Genomic DNA, 26,889 nt, shown 5'->3' on the forward strand with positions numbered 1-26,889 from the left:
TACTTAGTTTTTGTGCAATTTTTTCCATGTTATTGACACATAATTTTGATAATTATTTTATCCTGAACCACAAACCTTGAACCTCGAAACTTGAGATTTGGGGTTTGTGTTTAGGATTTAAGGTTGAAGGTTCAAGTTTGGGGTTCAAGGTTCAAGGTTCAAGTTTAGTGTTCAAGGGTTTGGGGTTATATGTTACAAGTTTGAGATTTAGGGTTCTAGGTTTTGGGTTCATGGTTCATGATTCTTGATTTAGGGTTCAGGATAAAAAATATAAAAATAGCGTGTCAATTACATGGAAACTGTTGTTGAAATGTCATTAAATAATTGTAAATGACCATGAATAATGTGGTGAGAAGGGTCAATAAACTAATTTCTCTATAGATGAATGTATAATTATAATTTCATGTCTTTAAAATTTAATGATGTGGCAAAATTTTATTGGTGTCTAAAAGCCTTAGTTTTTACGATAATCCTTGTGGTGCCCAAAACTCGGCTGGGGCGGTCCGGCTCGTATTTTGAATGTCACATTAGCCACTGAAGTGACTCTCTGTTTAAACCACCACAAACACACCAACCGACCAATCACACAACACAATTAATCATGGAATATTTAATAAAAACCTAATATCATGCTTCCATTGTGCTACTATGATCAGCAATCAACAAGACTAATTCATAATTTAATATTTAACAAACAATTACCTCAAAAACTGTAGTTAAACATACATGCATACAGTAGAGTATTTTTTTTAAAAGGGTTATATTTGTAAGGACTTGAAAAATCATTTTGTTTAAAAATGTATAATTAGATTTAAAACGTAATATATAGTAATATGTTGGGAAAAAACTCCATTTCACAAAGTTTAACAATAGTATTGGAGGATTAAATGTATAAGTCTTATTTTGGAAAATCTATTAAAGCATCTCGCACAACCTCATAACATTATTAATTAATTAGTTAGCAGACATTTAACAATTTACATGACCAAATTCTATGTTACATCTCATGCATACCAAGCACATGTTTATATCCAAATCACCCATAAAACATCTAAAGCTTACCTCGATGACCAACAACTCTTCAACTTGCACTTACAAGTTAGTCGAACAATTATTCAAACCAATTATCAAACAATCATAATTCATTCAATCATCTATCTAACACAATATAAAAGATTTAAACCAAACAATTAAATAGTCCATAGTGTCCAATTACAACCCAACAATTATAAGTAAGCCTAATACTAAATCTCATAATTTGGTCCCATATTGCCTTCCTCATTAGGTTTGGGAACACAACGACATACCCAGGTGTAGGCTCATTATGGATTACTTGGATAGCTTATTTCCACACATCCTCGCATGTTATATAACTACATAGGGTGAGATTATTGAAGCTCAGTGAGTGCTCAAACATACTACAAATAAACACATCAGTTGGGTTAAAGGGTGACATACTGTAATGGTTCACATATTATTACAGTATACACAAAATAGTAACTCACATGACACAACAGTTCTCATAAAATAAGCAGTGCACATATGATAAATAATTCACATAAAATGGGCAGATTACATAAATTATCAATTCGCATAAAACATTTGTTCATAAGAAATAAAAATTCACAATAAATGACAGTTCATAACATATAACAATTCACGCAAAATAAAAATTCATTCTCCATCATAACTCATATATTTCAAATAATGATAAATTGACATTTTTGTGATTATGAAACTTATAGGGGACTTTATCACCACCTATAAGTGGACTCTATCACCATACATTAGATAAAAAGATCTCCAAAACACACCATATCACTCATAAAGTCGTACGTTATCTCCATGTAAGTGTAGCACGTATGCTCACACTTTCCAGACACACCACGCTATTTACGACAAATGGAGCTATGCTCGACATTCCCTTATCTCTCCAGTGCATCTCTGGGCCACAATGTCCATCACAATAAAAAGGGCGAGTACTCACAATCCTATGGCATGCCACCTATATCCAATGGTTCCATAAGGTCATAATGCCAAAATATCTTTTTACCATATTTACAATATTCAGTATAATAGGGCTCGCAATTATACAGAGATTGCACATTATAACACAGTTCGCAATTCACAATTCGTAATAGAGCATGGTTCGCAAATAATATAAGTTTCATGCAACATATATTGCACATTGTAATAGGCCCAATTTGCCCGACCCATTAGTTAAATAAACCAAATAAACAAATGAATAAAATAAAACCAAATTAAAAATTAAAAGTCCAAAAAGTAACACAGTCCAGTCCTTTACATCAATAAGCCCAAATCCTAGTAGATCCAATTAGCCTAAAGTCTCAAAGACCCACTAAGCCCAAACACTACAAACCCAATACCCAGCCCAGATCAAGGTCGAAACCCTAGCAGCAAGTAAGCCCCAGCGCCGCAGCAACCCTAACTCCTCCGCACGTGCCAAGCTTCGGCCCTCACGCATGCGCCATCTCCTCCGTACCTCCACGTCCGCACCCCTGCTCTCCGTACCTGCAAGAGACGCACAAACAAGCAGAAAAGCAGACGCCAACAACACGAAAAAGGAGCACAGAGAAAAAAACAAAAGGGCAGAGCGAGGGCGATTGGTTTCGATTTTTATTTCTCATTTTTTGTAAATAGAGACTATAAAAGGCCAAGAATATGCTGTAATACCCACTTATGCAATCAGAATACAAAAAAACACACCAAAAAGGTGATTTCTGGTTCTTTTTCTTCCTTCTTATTTTTCGCAGTTCGTTTTTCTTTTGTTATGAGACTCTATTAGTCGTTTACTAAAGAAAAAAGAAAGTAGTAAAAGAAGGAAGGCGTACCTCTCGACTGGACCTGTTTCTCTTTCTCCGTTATCATCAGAGTTGGGGGCACGGTTCGGAGAGCCTCTGAAAGAGGCGATGAACTGTTGAGAGGCACCGAGAGAAAGAGTTTAGGTGTTAAAACAAAAATAAATGCTAGGTTTTCCTTAAGGGCTTATTTTAGTTTTAATCGCCAGATTTGAAACGTCATCGTTTGTAGCTAATGCGATAGCTTCAAAATGGCATCGTCTGGTTGCCCTCGACCCGCGCGGTGACCCGAACCAAGGGCAGGATCCGCGCATTTTGGGTTTGATGGGATTTTTGCGCTCTTAGTCTTTCTTTTTTGTATTGCCTTCAAATAAACCTTTATGTTACGTCTAAATTTGGCCATGCTTTTTTGCGTTCATTCCGATTTGGTCCGAGCTAAGACGTTGCGTTTTGGGGCACGAGAAATATTTCCCATTTGGTCCCCATGTTATCCGCACGTTACGCTTTGACCCGCCTTGTTATTCCGCTTTTGATATTTCCCCTTTAATTCTGTTTAATTTCTAAATTAATCCCCGTTAATTCATCTTTGTGTTTTAATATTCTTCCGTGTAATCATTACTTGATTTTATAAATATTTTTTTATGTTTTAGATATTAACTTAATATAATTTACACATACTCTTTTATTTATTTTCGTTCATATGCGTATATATAACCAACTTCGAAATTTTAGTAATAACACTTTATATTTTTTATATATGCACATAGTATATTTTTAGCATACGTATACGTATAATAATATACACTAATTTCAAATAATACTTTATTATGCATAAAAACCTTATTCTTTTTTTAATTTGTTATTTTATTATATTTATTTAACTTTTATATATTATTACTATACATTTTTATTAAGTTTTATTTATACAAATCCAAATGTAGATATTAATGTTAAGCTATCCACTTTTATTTTATTTCACGTTTTCTATATTTTTCTCTTTTTTTTTATGTGAACCTTTATTTGTTTTTTAGTTCTATTACCAAATTGTATAAAATATTTGTACTATCTATTTTTTTTCTTTTATTGTTTTAAATTGATTATAAATTGGTGGGATGCTTTATTCTTAATATGGATGTTTATAATATGATCAAAGTCGATGTTTGTATTTACCTGTTATTAATTTAATCGCTTCTAGTTTAAGTTTAAATTATTGCATGTATCGTTATTCAAACATGTTTCGTTAGAGTTGAATTTCATGAAAGCTTCATAACCGTTTCATTTTATAAATTTAAAAAAGGGGCATGATGTTCATAGGTTCTTGAGAAAATCGTGCTCTAACTTACCGAGCTTCGATTCTTCTCGATGAATTTAGATGATCAAGCGTCCATTTTATTAAAATCATGCTATTAAAATAAAATTCTTAAGATTTCAAAATATTGGATCCTAACTTACCGGATACGATATTTTGTTATCTCGATTTTAAAATAAAGGCAATGTTCGATATTTAAGAATTTCGAGAAATTGAACCCTAACTTACTGGGTTCGGGTTCCTCGATGGACTTAGATAATCAAATAACCTTCTTAAACACATGATTTTCTAAAAAGGAACAAATTTAATTTCAAAGATCAAATTGTTGCACCCTAACTCACTGAGTGTAGTAATTTATTCCTTCAAAATGAGTCCGTCTTATTATTCAATTTGGTTTATTTAAATTTAAACTTCAAAGATCATATTTTAAAATCTTTTCAAATTCTCGACACCAAGACATTAAACAGTCGATTCGGTACCAATTTTGGGCGTTACGAGGGTGTTAACCCTTCTTCTTGCGTAACCTACTCCCGGACCTATTTTCTCAAATCTGGCAGACCTAAAATTATTTTCGAGGTGATCCAATCACACCTTAATAAAAGATCGGTGGCGACTCCCAATTTTCTTTTTTAATTCGACAACTAAACTTTTTTTGTTTTTCAAAAAAGGGTGGTTTCGACAGCTTAGCGACTCCACTGGGGACCCCAAGAGAGTCAGGCCGTAAAATTGATTGTTTTGTCTTATTGTCAGAAATTAAAAATTGGGTTTTTAAAATTTTACGATCTTCTCTTTGCATTTATTTGTATGATCATTGTAAATTGTCCTTATATACCTTGGCATCATATTGCATAAAGACTGTGTGGTCTTACCCTTTTTTAAGTGGAAGTGAGAAGCTACTCCTTCGTAAGGTTTTCACCTCTGTGCAGGATAGTGGATCACTTTCGGGATACATCCGTACCTATGTCTTCGTGAGATCTTCATCTCCGTCCAGCCATAGGGAAATGTATTCCCCTGAACTGAACTCAGTCTGTATGAGCCTATAATAGGTGAAGACTGAGGAATCTGCTGGCTCGGGTACCTCGACTCTAGAACCAAGCCCCATATAGTGGACTTAGAAACCCAACCTAGTTAGGATTATTCCAATCCTTAGTGATTGCCTGGATAGGTGCTTAATGTTTATACTTGCTTTGAATTGTTGATGTGTTATACTGACTTGTTTGTGTTTTGTTGATGTTTTGCATGTCATTGCATATTTCAAGAAGTGTCGATTCGAGTTCAGTTACTAAATTAGAAAATGTCATGGCAAACGAATTTCTTGATAAAGTGGATGACAATGCCATTGTCTGTATATGGTCAGAGAAGGTGCAATTGGAAAAGGGAGACAGTTTAGCTAAAGATTATGTGTCAGAGTTGTGGAACTATACTCGTATTAGTGTGACACAAAATAGCCTCCAAAAGCTGAGAGAAATATGGGATAAGTGGAATGATGAGACCAAGCAGTTGTTCTATTCTAACTATGGAGACTTTTCGTATTTGCTTGATGTCAAGGTGGATGAGCGATTGTTTCAGGCCCTTGCTCAATATTGGAATCCTGCGTATAGCTGTTTCAATTTTGGCAAAGTAGATCTGGTACCTACGGTGGAGGAATATATGGCCTTACTACATTGTCCAAGGCTTCAGGTGGATAAGGCATATTCTAGAGCCGCGTATGTCCCGGCATTTTGGAAGAAACTGATGAACATTACTAGCATGAGCGTGCAGTGGATCACAGCCAGGATCAAGTAGAAAGTGGAGTGTAAATGTATTCCATGGAAAAATCTACGAGACTTGATTTTAGCGCATCTGGATGGAAAAAAGAAGGTCGATGTGTTTGCTTTAAGAATCTACGGGTTAGTGATCTTCCCTAGAGCATTGGGGCATGTTGACGAAGCGGTTTCAGATCTCTTCGATCAGTTGGGTAAAGGGATCACGCCTGTTCTTGCGATTTTGGCTGAAACGTTTAGATCTTTGAATGCGTGTAGGCGAGCTGGTGAAGGCAGATTTATAGGTTGTGCGCAATTGTTGCTGGCATGGTTCCATAGTCATTTCTGGAAGGTCGACAAAGTTTCGTATCGAGTTTTCTCTGAGCATTACTCCCCGATAATAGAGATAGTGGCTACGCCAAGAAGGGACGATATATCAGAGGAAAATTGGATGGTAATTCTGTAAAACCTCCAGAAGGAAGATATTGAATGGATGGCTCCTTGGTTGATTCCTGACAGAATTCTGTATCGCTGCGGGGGCTTTGATTGGGTTCCGTTGCTCAAAATTTGGGGAGCCGTCGGGTATGCACCTTTGTTGGTACTTAGGCAGTACAATTCAAGACAGTTTGTGCCGGCAACGCATGGTTTAGCTCAATGCGAGTTCTCGTATCGAGGAGACAACTTTAAGAATAAGGTAAAAGAAATTTCTCAAGCTTGGAATCAGGTTCATAGGATGAAAAGGCTAGATGTGGGTTTGATGACAACTCCAGAATACGATGAGTGGCGAAGTAAGAGAATTAATGACAACGTTCCAGAGTTAAACTTAGAGGGTGTTTGAGCAATGGAAGAGTACCTACAGGTGATCCCATCAGAGTTGGAGATTATAAAACAGGATTTTGAAAAGAGGAATTTAGAGCTCGAAAAGAAGATAGAGCGGTTGGAAGAAGAAAAGATGCATTTAAGGCTAGATGTTGACGTCCAAAAGTTAGAGGCTGAAAGATTAAAGAAAGGGAAGAATAAAGTAGATGAGCATCTAGATAGCTTAAAGACAGACTTCAGAGCAGTGGCGACAGGAAATCCAGGAAGAAAGAAGCAAAGCTAATCAGTGGGAAAGGAAGGCTCAGGAGACTCAAGTACAGAATGAGGGTTTAGAACGACAGATGTTGGAAACTCAGAACCATCAAGAAAAATTGAAAGCCAGAATAGTAGAGCTCGAGAGATCACTCGCTCGTATAGAGGTCGTAATTCTGTGATAGAATTAAAAGTAAGCCTGTGCAAGATTGAAGAAATGAAAAAGAGGATAGAGGAACTAGAGAATACATTACAAAGCTGTGGACAAAGGATCGAATTCTTGGAAGGGAATGAAGAGCATTGGAAGGAACAACTTTATCATTCTCAGAGGCAAATTCAGAGCAGAGATTACATTATGGGCGAGGCTGTGGCTCAGATCCGGGAGGTATCTGATCATTTGCAAACAATGACAATTCAGGCTGACGTTTTAAGCGTAAAATATGAACTGGAATCAAATCGGGGTCAGGAGTTGGCTTCATTGTTGAAAGAAGTCAAAACTCTGAGCCTTAGGGCAAAGCCATATCTGTAATTCATTTTATGTAAAGAATTTTGTTTATCAATAAAGTTTTCTAAAAAAAAAGAAATTGGATCAGAATCGACGCTCTTTTTGCATTTATGTCATGTATTTGCATTACACGACATCATATGCATTCAAGATTATTAAAAAGGGTTTGAATTGGTTAAAATTGTGCTTCAGTTAATCTGGAAGCCAGCAAGAACTTGCCAACTGAACACCGTTACGGTACCCGTGCTAAGTCAAAAATTATGGACCAAAGGTTGGAAAAGCTAGAACGACTTCAAAAGGAAATGCAGGACCAGTTGTAGGTACAAATGAAAGAACAAATGGAAAAGATTCAACATGACATGGTACAAAAGATACAGGAGTCTCAAAATGACCTAATGACTAAGTTGACGCAACTAATAACCAAAGGAGTAGATAAAGGGAAAGGTCATGTGATTTGTAATGAGGAAGAAAACAATGATGAACCACTTTTTCCTCCAGGTTTTATGCCCCCGCATGCGCAAGTTCAGAATGAACCACATCCGCAGAGACCTTCTGTTTCAATTAGGCCTCAGCATTTTCAAGGTGATGTTTCAATGCCAAAGAACTTTCAGGTCGGATCATACTCTAATCCTGTTGATAATCTGATTAATATTGCTGTCCCGAATTTCGATGAAGTAGCTGAGAAGGATAAGGTGAAGGAAGAGTTTCCAAAGCAGTTTGAGGAGAAATAGAAATGGATTGAAGAGAAGTTTAGGGCGATAGAATGCATTGACAGCTATCATGGAATAGATGCAAAAGATCTGAGCTTGGTTCAGGACTTGGTGCTTCCTTACAAATTTAAGATGCCGAAATTCGAGAAATATAATGGGACTAGTTGCCCAGAAGCCCATGTTACTATGTTCTGTAGGAGAATGACGGGTTATATTAATAATGATCAATTATTAATACATTGCTTTCAAGATAGTCTTACAGGAGCGGCGTCCAAATGGTACAATCAGCTAAGCCGAACCAAAATTGCTATTTGGAGAGATTTGGCGCAGGCTTTCATGAGACAGTACAATCATGTCTCAGAAATGATACCTGACAGGATAACTTTACAAAATTTGGAAAAGAAATTGAATGAAAGTTTTAGGCAGTATGCGCAGAGGTGGAGAGATGTGGCGGTTCAGGTGCAACCACCGCTTTTGGAAAAAGAGATGACGACGCTTTTTATTAATACATTGAAGGCCCTGTTCATCACTCACATGTTGGGAAGTGTTTCAAAGAATTTCTTGGATATAATCATGAATGGTGAAATGATTGAGCATGCTATTAAAAGTGGAAGAATAGATAGAGGGGAGAATAATAGAAAGGCAGCCCCGAGGAAAAGAGAAAATGAAGTGAATAATGTGAATGCCTATGGTAAGTCAATTACCATGAATCAACCAGGGAAAGTGGTTGCTAATCAGCAGGGATCACCAAGACAGGAGTCAGGAGCTAGGCAAAATGCTGAAAAACCCCAGTTCACGCCAATACCAATGTCATACAAGGAGCTGTATCAGAATTTATTCAATGCACATGTTGTTTCTCCTTATCACTTAAGCCCTCTACAACCCCCGTATCCCAAATGGTATGATGCAAATGCTCAGTGTGACTACCATGCGGGAATTACCGGGCATTCAATAGAGAATTGCACGGCTTTCAAGAAGGTAGTTGAAAGACTCATCAGCATGGATGTTGTCAAACTTGACGACTCACCTAACGCAGAAAATTCCTTACCAAATCATGCTGATAATGGGGTGAATATGGTGAGCGAAAGTATGGGAGAAGAAGTCAAGAATGACATCGCTGAAGTAAAAACTCCGTTGAAGTGGGTTTGGAGAGAGATGGTGAAGAGAGGGTTAGTTGTTTTAGATTTTGAGGAAAGATACGAAACCGAAGACTATTGTGAATTCCACCGTGAAGTAGGACATGAGATTCAAGAATGTGAGGGATTTAGGGCTCTGGTCCAAAATATGATGGATAATAAGGAGATGAAGTTTTATGAAGAGGCAAAGGGTAAAAGAAATATATGTGCGTCAGAATTGGCAACGAAGACTCCAGGAATGAACTATCCTTTGGTCATTATCTCACACCCTAAGAGTAATGAGGCTAGGGTTCAGATAACACCAAAAATTGTAATCCAGAAACCATCAAATTTCTCATATAAGGATAGCAAAATAGTGCCGTGAAATTATGGGTGCAACGTGACAATCCTAGGAAAGGAGGTTGAGAGAAACCAGGAAATGAGTTCTTATACGCGCAATGGGAAATGATATGACGCCCAAGCAGAATTGTCAAGAGAAGAGAATTGGAAGAAAGAACAGAGAAAAGGAAAGGCAGCAGAATTTGAACCATTGGTTAATAAACCGATAAAAGAGGAGGAAGCAAAGGAGTTTTTGAAGTTTTTGAAACACAGCGAATACAGTATTGTGGAGCAACTGCGCAAACAACCGGCCCGCATTTCTATATTAGCTTTGCTCCTAAGTTCAGATGTACATCGAAGTGCACTAATGGAAGTACTAAATGAAACATATGTGGCTGATGATATTTCAATAAAAAGCTGGATCGGTTGGTCAACAATATAAGTGCTGATAATTTTATTTTCTTCAATGATGATGAAATACCGTCCGGAGGAAGGGGTTCTGCTAAAGCTCTGCACGTTACTACCCGATGCAAAGGGTACATATTACTGGGGGCCTTGGTTGATAATGGATCTGCACTGAATGTATTACCTTTATCCACTCTTAGTCGGTTACCGATGGATAGTTCACACATGAAAGCATGCCAGAGCATAGTAAGGGCATTTTATGGAACATAAAAGAGGGTTATGGGGAGAATTGAGGTACCGTTAAAGATTGGCCCAATTACTTATGATGTGGACTTCTTGGTAATGGATATTAAGCCTTCCTACAACTGTTTATTGGGAAGGCCATGGATACACTCAGTCGGGGAAGTACCTTCATCGCTACATCAAAAGGTGAAGTTAGTATCGGAGGGTCTGTTGATAACAATAAATGCGGAGGAGGATATCATCGCAACAGTAACTGGTGATGCACTTTATGTAGAAATTAACGATGAGGCACTGGAATGTATTTTTGGTCATTAGAATTTGTGAACTCGATGTTTATTGCTGAAGGAAGAAAAATTCCAGTACCGAAAATATCCAGGACCACAGAGATGGGGTTGCGATTGATGATAGGAAGAGGAGCTTCACCCGGGAAAGGATTGAGAAAATATCTTCAAGGAAAGATTGAAGCACCGATGCTGAAGGAAAAGTTTGATAGTTTTGGCTTAGGATACAAGCCAGACATGAAGCAGAAGAAGAAAGAAGTGGAGAAAAGACAAGAGAGAAGAAGGGCAAGTTTGAATGGACATGAAGTTAAGTGAGAGCCCTTGACCTTTCCCCACATATCTACATCTTTTGTGACGGGTGGATTTATTCATCTTGAGCGTGGAGAGTCCAATAGAAAAGGCATTAAAGAAATGTTGGAAAATGTTCATATCAATGCTATAGAAACAACAGAGGAAAGGGCCTTGTTGGAGATCTGCCCTTACGAGCTTGGGAGTGAGCTAAACAATTGGACTGCGGAAGAAATCCTTGTAGTCTTTAGGGCTTATTCAGAGTAATGCTCAGAACATTCCTGTTGTTTTTAGCCTAGAAACGATATGAAATCTTTTATGAAATAGGCTTGAGCCTAAATATCATTATTTTAATGAAATACATATTTACATTCATTTCGAGCAGTCATTCTTTTTTTTCTTTCTATTCAAGTAAATATTTTCTGTTCGATTGATTGTCTTTCAAATAATTCTTTCATTTGTAACCTTATTGTACAAATATTTATTCATAAATTTATATATTCTTGGTATATTCTTTGATATGCCCTCATAGGTCCTCAGATATTAATGACATGATTAACGCTATTTCAAACATGGAGCCTTTTTTTGAGCAAGACATGTGTTTGGAGAGATCTCACGACTTTGAAAATGATGAAGACTGTGGTGTATCTCCGGACTTGTTGAGAATGGTGGAATAAAAGGATAAGCAGATTCTACCTTATAAGAAATCACTAGAAATCGTGAGCCTAGAAGAAGGAAAAGAGGTGAAAATTAGAATTGAAATCACTGCAAAGACAAAACAAGACCTCATTGAATTGCTCCGAGAATTCAAAGATGTTTTCACGTGGTCATACCAAGATATGCCCGGGCTAAGTACTAGCATTGTGGTACATCGTCTACCCATAAAAGAAGATTGTAAACTAGTTCAGCAGAAGCTCAGGAGGATGAGACCGGATGTTGTGCTAAAAATAAAAGAAGAAGTCAAAAGGCAGTTCAATGCTGGGTTCTTACAGGAGATCAAATATTCCGATTGGGTAGCAAACATCGCCCCGTTCCCAAGAAAGATGGAAATGTATGAATGTGCGTGGATTACAGGGACTTGAATAAGGCTAGTCCAAAGGACAATTTTTCGTTGCCTCACATTGATACTTTGGTAGACAATACGACGGGTTACTCACTATTCTCTTTTATGGATGGATTTTCTGGTTACAATCAAATAAAGATGCACCCTGAATATATGGGGAAAACAACATTCATTACTTTATGGGGAACATTTTGTTACAAAGTAATGCCTTTCGGATTAAAGAATGCGGGAGCAATGTATCAAAGGGCTATGGTGCCCTTATTTCATGACATGATGCATAAGGAGGTCGAAGTCTATGTTGATGATATGATTGCAAAATCTAGAACTGAAGGAGATCATGTTCAAGTCTTGAAAAGATTATTCTTGAGATTGAGGAAATTTCAGCTCAAGCTTAACCCCGCAAAATGCACGTTTGGAGCCAGATCAAGGAAGTTATTAGGCTTCATAGTTAGTAAGAAGGGGATTGAGGTGGACCCGGACAAAGTAAAGGCAATCCGAGACCTGCCTCCTCCGCGCACTCAGAAAGAAGTCCAAAGTTTCCTAGGAAGATTGAATTACATTGCCCGATTCATTTCACAATTGACTGAGAAATGTGATTCAGTATTCCGTCTTTTGAAGAAGCATAATCCGGGTGATTGGGATGAGGAATGTCAACAGGCTTTTGACAAGATAAAGCAATATTTGGCTAATACTCCAGTACTGTCATCGCCCAGTCCAGATAGGCCACTGATACTGTATCTAACGGTGTTCAAAAGTTCCATGGGATGCGTATTGGGCCAACATGATGAGACGGGAAAGAAAGAAAGGGTAATATACTATCTCAGCAAGAAATTCAATGATTGCGAAATGAGATACTCATCAATTGAGAAGTTGTGTTGTGCTTTAATCTGGGCAACCCCAAGACTACGGCAATATATGTTGTATCATACGAGTTGGCTGATATTGAAGTTGGATCCTTTGAAATACATGATGGAATTAACTACTTTAAACGGGAGAATAGCTAGATGGTAGATCTTGCTATCTAAATTTGATATAGTATATGTAAGTCAGAAGGCCATAAAGGGGAGTGCAATAGCTGATTTCTTGGCCAGTAGAGCCTTGGACTTCGATTTTCCAAACGTGGACTTGATGTATGTGGCAAACACTGAAGAAAATCCTCAAAGGGATCACGTGTGGAGGTTAAATTTTGACGGAGCTTCAAATGCAACGGGTAATGGAATTAGGGCAGTCTTGATATCCCCAAGTAGAGATCATTACCTTCTGGCTAGCAAGTTGGACTTTGATTGCACAAATAATATGGCAGAATATGAAGCATGTATTATGGGCATTCGTGCAGCCATTGAGCGGAACATCAATGTGCTAAGGGTATATGGGGATTCCACATTGGTGATATACCAACTCAAAGGGGAATGAGAAACTAGAGATCCTAAATTGATCAGCTATAGAAACCTGGTTCTTGAATTAATTGATGAGTTTGATGACGTCACTTTTTGTTACCTCCTACGAGAGGAAAACCAAATGCCTGATGCATTAGCTACTCTAGCTTCGATGATTTAGGTAAACAGACTTGAGGCAATGAGGCCTATTCAGATGAGTATCTACGAAACCCCAGCTCATTGCTACAGTATTGAGTAGGAGGGAAAAGATGATCATCCTTGGTACTAGAGTATCCTACAGTATGTGAAGAATCAGGAGTACCCTAGTCAAGCAACCGAGAACGACAAGAGAACTCTGAGAAGAATAGCCATCGAATATGTCTTAGATGGGGAAGTGCTATACAAAAGAAGGAAGGATCAAGTACTGTTAAGATGTGTGGATGCCGTGGAAGCCAAGAAAATTTTAGAGGAGGTCCATGAGGGTATCTGTGGGACGCACGCCAATGGTTTCACCATGGCCAGACAGATCATGAGATTTGGATACTATTGGTCCACTATGGAAAGGGATTGCATTAATTATGCCAAGAAATGCCATAAATGTCAGATTTATCGAGACAAGATGCATGCACCCCCTTCACCACTTCACGTCATGACCTCTCCATGGCCGTTTTCCATGTGGGGTATGGATGTTATTGGGCCAATATCACCAAAAGCCTCTAATGGGCATCGCTTCATCTTCATGGTCATTGATTACTTTACCAAGTGGGTGGAAGCTGCCTCATACGCAAATGTCACGAAGTCAGCAGTCAGCAAGTTCTTGAAAAAGGAGATCATTTGTCGATATGAAATGCCTGAGAAAATCATATCCGACAATGCGTTGAATTTGAACAATAGCACAATAGCTGAGGTTTGCAGCCAATTAAAAATCAAACATCATAATTCATCGCCGTATCATCCAAACATGAATGGTGCAGTGGAGGTAGCCAATAAGAACATTAAAAGAATTGTGGGGAAAATGACTGAAACTTATAGGGATTGGCATGAGAAGTTATCATTTGCTCTCCTTGCCTATCGAACGTCCATTAGAACTTCTACCGGGGCAACACCTTTTTCTCTGGTTTATGGAATGGAGGCAGTATTACCCATTGAAGTTGAGATCTCTTCCTTACGGGTGCTATCTGAACTACAGTTGGACGAAGCCGAATGGGTCCAATCTCGGTACGATCAATTGAACCTAATAGAAGAGAAGAGGTTAAGATCTATTCACCACGAGCAAATGTACCAAAAACAAATGATGCGAGCCTATAAAAAAAAGGTCTGCCCTAGAGAGTTTCGTGAAGGAGACTTGGTGCTAAAAAAGATTCTCCCTATGTAAAAAGATTCGAGAGGAAAATGGACAGCAAATTGGGAGGGTCCTTATGTTGTAAACAAGTCATTTTCTGGTGGAGCTTTGATCCTAAGCTAGATGGATGGTAAAAGTTTGCCAAATCCTGTAAACGCAGACTCCGTCAAGAAATACTTCACTTGAAAGAAAAGGGAACCAAAGTGAAAACCCGCAAAGGGCGCCTTGAGGCCAAAGGGGGCTTGAGTCGAAAACCCGAAAAGGATGGCTCAAGTATTGATCAGAATGGGGCATGAGGTGATTTAAGCTGCTCAAATTTTGATTGGGGTATACGATGATCTTGCTTTACTTGAATCAACAAGAAAGGGTATGCGACATCTTGGAGCATTGACAGAGTACTGCAGATCTCCTAAACACATATCAAACTCAGAATAGTCTTTAGAAAGTTTGTACAGAGAAATTCAAGCTGCGATAACTGGGGCACCTAGTTCTTATTTTATTGAATGTGTTATCCTTGAAAATACATTTTTCTTCTTGTTAAGATACATGTTCTCAATCAACTTCTTTGTTATTCTTCTTTCGCTATCTTCGATATTTTATTTCTTTCGAGTTATGATCAGAACCAGCTTTATTCTTATCCATTGTTATGATCTTTTTGCAAACATATTGCATTGGAATAATGATTAATGGACTAATAATACTTTCACAAAAGAAGTTCTGCATATTACTCTGAAGAGTTTTAATAATACAATAACCTGAAGCAGGACTATCGTTTAGAACGAACCAGGTTTAAAGGTTAGACCTCTAAAAAGGAAAAGTATGAATTAAAACAATCCTTTTTGGATTTTATTTAAAATGACAGCAATAATCATGAGTTAGTAAGAAGAGATCGCTTTGGAGGAATTTCTTTATGCGCAAATATTTGATGCGGCATTTTAAGAATGGTATAAAAAAACCAAAGAATTATACGTTTGGTATCCTTCAATTACGATGGGAAAGGATTGAAAAATAAACCTCCTTATTTTTGAGTCACATCTTGAGAATGAAGATTCAACTTCTTGCGTCCCAGTGGATTGAACTGGGAGGTTCACGGTGGGAGCTATTTAATTGAGTATTTCATTGAAGGCGCCAGCCAGGAAGAAATGTGTTAAAGCACTTCCAGTTATAAAGCCTTAATAAACTTCGAGCAATGATAACCTAAGTGATAAAGAAGGATCATTCTCAAAAATAAGATTCTGCATTCATGCAAACACCATTCACACATGTCTAGTTAGGAGCATTTGATTCATTTCGATCACACCATCCTAATCATTAGGCATAATTAAGTTCATCATATAAGTCATGTTCCCCAGAGAACAGGTCGGTGAAGCCACTAATCCTATCTCCTTGAAGTTGCAGTGGAGCGGATTAAAGTAACAGATCTTATCTCACTGAAGTGGCAGTAGAGTGGATCGTATCAGGTCTTATCTCCCTGAAGGTGCAGCGGAGCAGACTAAGTAAGCAGGTCTTATCCCCCTGAAGTTGCAGTGGGGCAGATCAAAGATGGCAAATCTTATCTCCCTGAGGTTGCAGTGGAGCAGATTGAAGCCGATAATCCTATCTCCCTGAAGTTGCAGCGAGCGAATTAAAACATCAGATCTTATCCCTTGAAGTTGCAGTGGGGTAGATCGAAGGTGGCAAATCTTATCTTCCTGAAGTTGCAGTGGAGCAGATTGAAGTCGATAATCCTATCTCCCTGAAGTTGTAGCGGAGCGGATTAAAACATCAGATCTTATCTCTCTGAAGTTGTACTAGAGCAGATCGCAACCAGTCTCATCTCCCTGAAGTTGCAGTGGAGCAGACACAAGAAACAAATCCTATCTCCCTGAAGTTGCAGCGGAGCGGATCAAAATGATGGGTCTCATCTATCTGAAGTTGTAGTAGAGTAGATCATATCAGTCTTATCTTTAAAGTTGCAGCAGAACAAGTTGAAGCTACAAGTCTTATCCCCCTAAAGTTGCAGTGGGGCAGACCAAATATAGCAAATTTTGTTCTTTGAGAAACTACAAGTTACAAATTTTATCTCCCCGACGTTGTAGTGGATTGGATCGAAGCAATTCCTATACCTCTGAAGATGGAGTAGGAGGGAATGAGGCTACTGGAAGAAGAGGAGCACCAAGGTCCAGCACGACCGGGCAAAATTGGTCCTCTTTAGTCTTTGCTCTATTCTCGTTACACGACAATGAGCAAAGAGGGGCAGCTGTAATAGGCCCAATTTGCCCGGCCTATTAGTGAAATAAACCAAATAAACAAATGAATAAAATAAAACCAAATTAAAAATTAAAAGTCCAAAAAGTAACACAGTCCAGTCCTTTACATCAATAAGCCCAAATCCTAGTAGATCCAATTAGCCTAAAGTCTCAAGACCCACTAAGCCCAAACATTACAAACCCAATACCCAGCCTAGATCAAGGTTGAAACCCTAGCAGCAAGTAAGCCCCAGCGACACAGTAGCCCTAACTCCCCCGCACGTGCCAAGCTTCGGCCCTCACGTATGCGCCATCGCCTCCGTACCTCCACGTCCGCAGTCCTGTTCTCCGTACCTGCAAGAGACGCACAAACAAGCAGAAAAGCAGACGCCAACAGCACACGAAAAAGAAGCACAGAGAAAAAAACAAAAGGGCAGAGCAAGGGCGATTGGTTTCGATTTTTATTTCTCATTTTTTTGTAAATAGAGACTATAAAGGCCAAGAATATGCTGTAATACCCACTTATGCAATCAGAATACAAAAAAAACACCAAAAAGGTGATTTCTGGTTCTTTTTCTTCCTTTTTATTTTTCACAGTTCATTTTTCTTTTGTTGTGAGACTCCATTAGTCTTTTACTAAAGAAAAAAGGAAGTAGTAAAAGAAGGAAGGCGTACCTCTCGACTGGACCTATTGCTCTTTCTCCGTTGTCATCGGAGTTGGGGGCACGGTTCAGAGAGCCTCTGAAAGAGGCGATGAACTATTGAATGGCGCCGAGAGAAAGAGTTTAGGTTTTAAAACAAAAATAAATGTTAGGTTTTCGTTAAGGGTTTATTTTAGTTTTAATCGCAAGATCTGAAACGTCGCCGTTTGTAGCTAATGCGATAGCTTCAAAACGGCGTCGTCTGGTTGCCCTCGACCCGCGCAGTGACCCGACCCAAGGGCAGGATCCGCGCGTTTTGGGTCTGATGGGATTTTTGAGCTCTTAGTCCTTCTTTTTTGTATTTCCTTCAAATAAACCTTTATGTTACGTCTAAATTTGGCCATGCTTTTTTGCGTTCATTCCGATTTGGTCCGAGCTAAGACGTTGCGTTTTGGGGCACAGGAAATATTTCCCATTTGGTCCCCATGTTATCTGCACGTTACGCTTTGACCCGCCTTGTTATTCTGCTTTTGATATTTCCCCTTTAATTCTGTTTAATTTCTAATTTAATCCCCGTTAATTCATCTTTGTGTTTTAATATTCTTCCGTGTAATCATTACTTGATTTTATAAATATTTTTTTATGTTTTAGGTATTAACTTAATATAATTTACACATTCTCTTTAATTTATTTTCGTTCATGTGCGTATATATAACCAACTTCGAAATTTTAGTAATAACACTTTATATTTTTTATATATGCACATAATATATTTTTAGCACACGTATACATATAATAATATATCACTAATTTCAAATAATACTTTATTATGCATAAAAACCTTATTCTTTTTTTTTAATTTGTTATTTTATTATATTTAGTTAACTTTTATATATTATTACTATACATTTTTTATTAAGTTTTATTTATACAAATCCAAATGTAGATATTAATGTTAAGCTATCCACTTTTATTTTATTTCACGTTTTCTATACTTTTCTCTTTTTTTTTATGTGAACCTTTATTTGTTTTTTAGTTCTATTACCAAATTGTATAAAATATTTGTACTATCTATTTTTTTCTTTTATTGTTTTAAATTGATTATGAATTGGTGGGATGCTTAATTCTTAATATGGATGTTTATAATATGATCAAAGTCGATGTTTGTATTTGCTTGTTATTAATTTAATCGCTTCTAGTTTAAGTTTAAATTATTGCATGTATCGTTATTCAAACATGTTTTCGTTAGAGTTGAATTTCATTAAAGCTTCATAACCGTTTCATTTTATAAATTTAAAAAAGGGGCTTGGTGTTCATAGGTTCTCGAGAAAATCGTGCTCTCTAACTTACCGAGCTTTGATTCTTCTCGATGAATTTAGATGATCAAGCGTCCATTTTATTAAAATCATGCTATTAAAATAAAATTCTTAAGATTTCAAAATATTGTATCCTAACTTACCGGATACGATATTTTGTTATCTCGATTTTAAAATAAAGGCAATTTTCGATATTTAAGAATTTCGAGAAATTGAACCCTAACTTACCGGGTTCAGGTTTCTCGATGGACTTAGATAATCAAATAACCTTCTTAAACACATGATTTTCTAAAAAGGAACAAATTTAATTTCAAAGATCAAATTGTTGCACCCTAATTCACTGAGTGTAGCAATTTATTCCTTCAAAATGAGCCCGTCTTATTATTCAATTTGGTTTATTCAAATTTAAACTTCAAAGATCATATTTTAAAATCTTTTCAAATTCTCGACACCAAGACATTAAACAATCAATTCGGTACCAATTTTGGGCGTTACGAGGGTGCTAACCCTTCCGCGTGCGTAACCGACTCCCGGACCTATTTTCTCAAATCCTGCAGACCTAAAATTATTTTCAAGGTGATCCGATCACACCTTAATAAAAGATCGGTGGCGACTCTCAATTTTCTTTTTTAAGTCGACAACTAAACTTTTTTTGTTTTTCAAAAAAGGGTGGTTTCGACAAACACAAAACACAATTCACATATCATTCATGAGATAGCTCACATGAATCCTTGTTCGCAAGCATAACAAAACTATATACTAATATATATTACATTTACATACATACTTATTTAGTGGCCTTTGTCTCGTCTAATTTTAGCATACATTAAAAGTCCCATATACATTTATGTATATTAGATAATACAAAACCTATAAATGCATATATTTATTATATATAATAAAACCCACACATATATATTATATATAGCAAAACCACGCAAATATATGCTGTATGTATATAGCAGACCCAAGTAGATATATTATACATATAACACCCGTGCACGCATATATATATTATAAACCCCACTCATATATATTATATATAAAACCAAAACCCATATATATTATATATGAATAACAAAACTCCTATACAAATCTATTATATATATACACATACATTTTAGTACTTCAACTCACCTTTAAATTTAGCTCACACACAAATGTAATAATTAGATGCACAATTCACACACATTTATCATGTCAACTACATGGTTTACAACTATGGCCTACCTATTTTATTCTTATAACTACATGCACTTTTTAAATTCATGCATTTGGATTATTAAAATCGCACAACATGCATACCCAACACTCAACAAAATTGAAATGGTTTGCACTAGGAGAAATCAAGGTTCGCATATTAATTAAGCAAGGGATTCGCATATGTTACCTTAGCCTGTGTACCGGAGTTTAAATGTAGTATATCAAACCACTCACCTTAGTCAATACCTCTTGCACAACAATGTCAAACAAGCTTTCCTTTCCTTTTTGTATTGCTCGTGAAACCTCCCAATGAATCTGAAACTTTGCATACACATTAAATACAATATAAAATCACTAATAACAACTTTAAACTAAAAAAAAAGCAGCGAAATCACCACTCTAAGCTCACTTTTCTCATACTAAAAATTTAACTAGTTTTGCCGAAATAGGTGTTTAACCAGTCAAACTTTATCTCCAAGCCTTAATTTCAATTACAATATTTCTAAATATCATCTAATTTAACTTTCAAACCTTTAATTCTACCTAATCTCACAAATTTAAAGTTCCCAAAAAAAATCAAGCTCGTATGAACACACAAAAGGGGGAAATTTGAAATTAATTAAAATTGGTTACCTATGTCTCAAATTGAGTTCAAATACCTTCTATTTAGTTAAAGATAAATTAGAAATCAATCAAAAGTAGTAGGTTTACTCATTATTTCTAATTTCACCATTGTTGAACCGAAATTTGATTAAAAAGCTTTAAATCTTAAAAACTCTCTACACACTTGCTTAAATTCAAAATTAGAAAAATAACAACCTTAATCTAATCATAATAAGTCAGGACATTACCGCAATTTGAAGAAAACAACATGTTGTTGATCTAATTTGAAGTTGAACATGAAAAGAATAATGACGAATTTAATGAGGATTTAATGATTTTTCTTTAAAATTGGAAGGTGTTGAGATGTTTGGATAACTAGGAAATCACAAAGGATGAGTAAATTTTGAGAGAAAATATTATATTTGAATTTGGAAATTCCTTTGAATGTGAAACTAAATGTTAGGGAATGGGACGTGGGGGGTTTTTAAAGAGGAAGAAGATAAGCAGTTTTTTTTAAAAACAAAATTGAGGGGAAATTGCCTTTTAAAATAAATCCCAATTTTCCCTTATTTTTCAAATCAGTCATTAGTTTAATTAAAACACATTTTTCTCAATTATTTTAAAACCTGATTTTATTTTTAATTTTTTTAGCTATTTAATAATTGACCACGAAATCAAAATTTATACCACCCAATTTAAAACCGAATAATTATTTTTAATATTTTATTATTACTATTATTATTTAATTAATCATTTTATCCTATTTTTATTTCTATGATGTTAAACCCAATTTTTCTCTCGAGCCCACAATCTAATACCCAATCTAATACCCAATCTAATACCACAATCTAATACACATAATCTATCTCTTCTCTACTTTCATGTTTCTTGGGTTGGGGGTTATGTGTTTAGGGTGTAACAACCTATTTTTTAGTGGTGTCAGAAATAGTGGTTTCAGGACCACAATTCTGACGAGAGTCCAAATATATATTTAATTAATATTTATGATTTAAATATAGTATAATAGTGAATAATGATTTAATAGATTTTATTAATTGGTAAGTTAGTCAAGGTACAAGTGGTGCATACTGAAAGTCAAGTGGTTTTGGAGAGTGAGGTATCAGGACCTCATTTTTGTAAATCGAGCCCATGAATATTTTTATTAAATATTTATAGAGCTATTATATAAGTGAATTGAAGTTTGATCCAGAAATTCTAGTGTTTGGATGATTAATTAAAGCAAAAGGACTAAAACATAAAAGACGTAAAACATCATCACTATTGATTATTATTAGCTTAGGTGCATTGTTTAAGTTTGTTGAAGGATTTAAATGGTAATTTACCACTTTTTAGTTTAATGGTCAGTTTATACTTGGTTTTAATAATAATATTATAATAAAAGTTAAGTTAAATTTAAGTTAAAATATAATAAAACATAAGTGGATGGCAAATTTTATCATTCTTTCTTCTTTGCAAAGATTGAAACTCCATGGATGAAAGCTTGTAGAATTCGACCGATTTGTCTTCCTTGCATGTAAGCAATTTCTTTACTCATTTATAGTAAATTTTATATTTTTGAGATCGTTGCAACTAGGTCCACTTAAATCGTATCTCCATTTTCAAAACTATATAAGTTTGTTAAAAATTTCATTGATGATTTTTGAATGTTCTTGATGTTAAATGGAAGATTTTGAAGCTTGGAAATGTTTTAGGACTATTTTGTTAAGTGAGTTTTGTTAGTTTTGCATTTAAGGACTAATATGTAAAAATGTTAAATTTAGCGTGAAAATATTGTATTTTTTAAGTGATTGAAGGCTGATTAGGGATGGAATTATAATCGGTTATGTGTATTGGGGCTTTAATGTGAAATTTTTAATAGTTTCAGTGTTAGAGACTAAATTGAACAAAGTGTAAAAGTTTGGGGAAATTTGTAAAATAGAAATATAAGTTATATACATAAAAATGAATATGATAATGTATTTTAATTTAATAAATTTAATTTAATTATTATATAGATCAATGATTGAACTGTACGGGGGAAAATTGGAAAAAGAGGAAATTACAAAATAGTACCTACGAACAAATTTTCTTGTTGGTTGTATTAGGTAAGTTCATATGGTATGCTTGTGTTAAATTTTTATGTATTTAAAATTATAGCTGTAAATATGTTTAATTAAAATTTTGATCGTTTAAACTTCGGTATGAAATGTGAGATAGAAGATTAAATTGAACATAATTGAAGATAGTATAATTCGATAAATTAAGGAATTGACTTTGAATTGGAATGAAATAAGTTATGTTAGGTGATAAAGTGATAATTCGATAAATATAAGCTAAATTGGATCAATTAAAATTGGTTATATGTAAAAATAACTAATTTGACTAGATTAAAATAAAAATAAAAATAAAAATAAAATATAAAATATATAAAATATTATTTGAAATGTGGAATTATACTAATGTGGTGATGAGCTATGATATATGTATGGAATTCTTGATTTGATTGATTGATAATAAATTGAGTAATGAATACCTTATTAACTGTTCGGACAGAGTCAGATATAGTTGGCATGCCATAGGATAGGACGAGTTCAGTGTTACTTCGACTACGAGTCGATGAGGCATTAGGTGTCAATTTGCTTCGGTTTAACCGATGAGGCACTAGGTGTCAAACCTATTTATAGTGCTAGGCACAACTATTTACTTTAAGATGAAGAGTCACCTAGAGGATTGTCATTTTCCAAGCATGCAGAGTGGTGGCCTTTGACTCCATGTGGGATTCCTTTAATTCACTCACCGTAACTATTTGAGTTAAAGTGATATACAAGTGATTTTTTAGACTATTGAAAATGAACTATGAAATTATTTATTACCAGAATATAAAAGCAATATATATATATTAATTTAGCTAGTTTTTATCTATTTCAGGGAAGTGAAGAACTTGGCTGGTGTCAGGCTCAACCACTTTATGTTTCCATATTTGGTAACTTTATTGTTTGCTTGCTCATTGCATCTTAAGTGGATGACTCCCATTTCTGCCATCCAATTATTATAAGAAAAAATAGCAAAAACCTAGGTAAGACTTCCAAATAAATAAACAGCATTAAATAATTTTCCTATGCATGTTAGACAGCTACCATTTTATTGTTAAAAAATTAATAAAAGGTACTAACCTCTTTTGGATTTTTTACTCTTTATAGACAACACATATTTCCAATATTTAAATAATGAATTTAGACTAATAGTTAGCCAAGTTCTTGACTTCCCTAAAATGGATAAAAACCAACTGAACTAAAAATATAGACAAATTACTTTTATATCCTTATGATAAATGATTTCAGAGTCGATTTTCAATAGTCTAAAAAATCACTTGGATATCACTTTAACTAAAATAGTTACGATCAGTGAATTGAAGGAATCTGTCATGGAGTCAAAGGCAACCATCTCTACATGCTTGAAAAATGACAATCCTCCAAGTGATTCTTCATCTGAATTTTCCTTTTCTTCTTTAATTTTTTTACCTTGTATGTGGGGTGTGCCTCGTATTCTCTTTCCAATTAAATTCTGCTATCTTTTCCCAATTAAACTCTGATTATTCCAGGGACATTTTACTATGTTTAGTACTCTACTTAGCCTATTTAAAGGGGTTTTGTATCCCTGTTTCAAGATGCCAATCACAAAAAAGGCTTTTCTTTAGGGGCGACAAGATGTAGCCGCGCATGTGTTTTTCTGAGAGTTTCGTTGTAATTATGGAGAGTATTTTCTCCATATTTTGCTTTGGTTTGTGTAATCATTTAGTGGAAAATCGAAGCCTCATTTGCGTATGGTTTCTCCCTCTTTGAAGGTTTCTCATGTAAAATATTTGTGTTTGTTCTTCTCCACTTTTATTATCTAGTTGTTAATACGAGTCGAATCCTAACAATCTGAACAGGAAATTCTACAAGGTAAACAAAAATGAAAGAAGAAAATGAAGATTGAGATGAAGAATCACATAGAGGATTGTCATTTTCCAAGCATGTAGAAATGGTGGCATTTGACTCTATGTCAGATTCTGTAATATCCTAAAAATAGGGGGTTAGTAGAATCGGGTGTGTGAATCGAGAGAGAGTAGTAATGCACTAATTTTTGAGATCATCTGTGTGTTTTTAGGAAATAAATGATGTATTGGTTCGTTGGTTAAGTATTAGGGAAACGTTCCTTGAAACATAAGTTCAAATATCTTCCTTAGCATTATTTTTATTATTTTGCAAATTTTGTATCAAACCCTAATATGTGACAGGCCTTGTTTTTAAAATAAATATTGCAATTATTTCAAAAATAAGGAAATATACTAGTAGTTAGCTAATAAATGGAAAAGTATGAAATTTAGATTAAAGTCCCAAGTTCGAAAATTTTCCTTTACTAAATAATTAAGTTTTGCAAAATCTCTTTTTTTTTTAAAAAAATGTGCCGTCCATACCATTGAACCCTAGGCATAAATACAAAATTTTCTTGTATTTTTCAGCCTTTAAGTAAACTTTTCCCTACCCTAGCCGTTCACCATATTCCTCTCCTTTTTTCTCTTCAATTTTCTTTCTTTCTTCCCTTGTGTGTCGCTGTCTAAGCCACCAAGATTTACCATTAATTTCTCTTATTTTTGCAATGGGTTCTTGAACAATTATTTTCCTCTTATTTCTGTCATTTTTTCATAAAATTTTCAGCCTTAAATTTGAAATTTTAGCACTCAAGATTAGCTCAATTGATGCCTCAAAACAACTCCATTGTCACCCTTTTCACCTAGCTAGTGTAAGTTCTTGTTTTCTCCCAATTTCTTGATAAATCTTGTTAAACAAAAACATAAATTTACAGATCTGAATTTGGGGGATTTTTAAATATTTAATGGGGATTTTTCCAGCTTTTTAATTGATCTTGAAAGTGGTTTTAAATCAGCCCCAATTTGGCCACTGCGGGTGGTGGTGCGGGCGCCTATCGGCAAGAAAAGGGGGCTGTTTTTCTTTAATTTTTCCCATATTTTTCCAGAATGATTTTAGGTTATTCAACACCTCCTAATAATCCTTTAATCACATGATAATTAAGGAAATTCGTTCTTGATCAATCGACAATTTGAATCTAAAGCGTAAGTATAGGTAATTGTAAACTAGTTTGTTGTTTCGACATAGATTTTGGGAAAAGGTTATGGATTGATTAAATGAAGGATTTTAGTCAAGATTAGCTACTGATTTTCCAGTATTTAAATGTGTTAGGTGCTGACCCAAACATTCCAAATCAACAGTAAAGCTGAAAGACGTTCGCGCGTACAATTCGCATCAAAACAGTGTAAGAAATCTAACTAGTTTGAGTTCGAAAAATAGTTGTAATTGTGATGATTAGATTGAACCCTTAAGTTGGTGTTTAAGGGTTGTATAATATATTTTTTAACTAATTTCTATACTGATTTAATTTAATTTAATTTAGGTCCGTTTTAAAGTTTATTAAAAAATAATAAGATTGACTAGTGTGTTGCAAAAGATTGTAAATAAGGTGGGGGTCCAAACTCAAAAACTTGAATATTAATAATGATTTTATGTTATAAATAATAATTTTGCTTGATTATCGGCCTTGGCTATTTAGCAAACTAATTAACTTGAAAAGAGGTCAAATCAGGTACGTTTTGAGCCCTAACTATTTGGCATGGCATGGTAACAATGTTGCTAGTTTGACTGAATGATTGAATGTTTGACAATGTCATGAATGTTTGGTAATTTTGTGTATGATTGGTTGTATGTTCGTACAAGTGATTTGTTATGATATGTTTGAAATAGTATGTGACACGCCTTGTTTTTAAAATAAATATTGTAAGGTTATGTCAATGATGAGTAATTGACTTAGTGGTTAAGAGAAAATAAGGAGAAAGTGCAATTCTTGTAAAAACCCGAGTTTGATTCCCTTCTCTTGCAAATTGTCAATTTTTGCTATTTGTTCTCCTTCTCCTTATTTTGTGCCGCCCATGCTAAATTGGATAGCTCTAGTGTAAAATATAAATGAAACAACTGGAAATAATTTAAATATGAAAAATCCAAAGTTCTAGCTAAATACCATGTACAAGAAATAACCTAAATCTATGTATAGATATCCACATTTACCATACAATTATTACAACAAAAAATAGCAAAAACCTAGGTAAGACTTCCATAAAAATCAACAACATTAAATTATTTTCTTATGCATGTTAGATACCTACCACTTTATTGTTAAAAAAAATAAAATAAAAGCTACCAACTACATTTGGATTTTTTTATTCTTTTAAGACA

This window comes from Gossypium hirsutum, chromosome D13 (genome assembly GCF_007990345.1).
Source record: "Gossypium hirsutum isolate 1008001.06 chromosome D13, Gossypium_hirsutum_v2.1, whole genome shotgun sequence".
NCBI classification, from domain to species: Eukaryota; Viridiplantae; Streptophyta; class Magnoliopsida; order Malvales; family Malvaceae; genus Gossypium; species Gossypium hirsutum.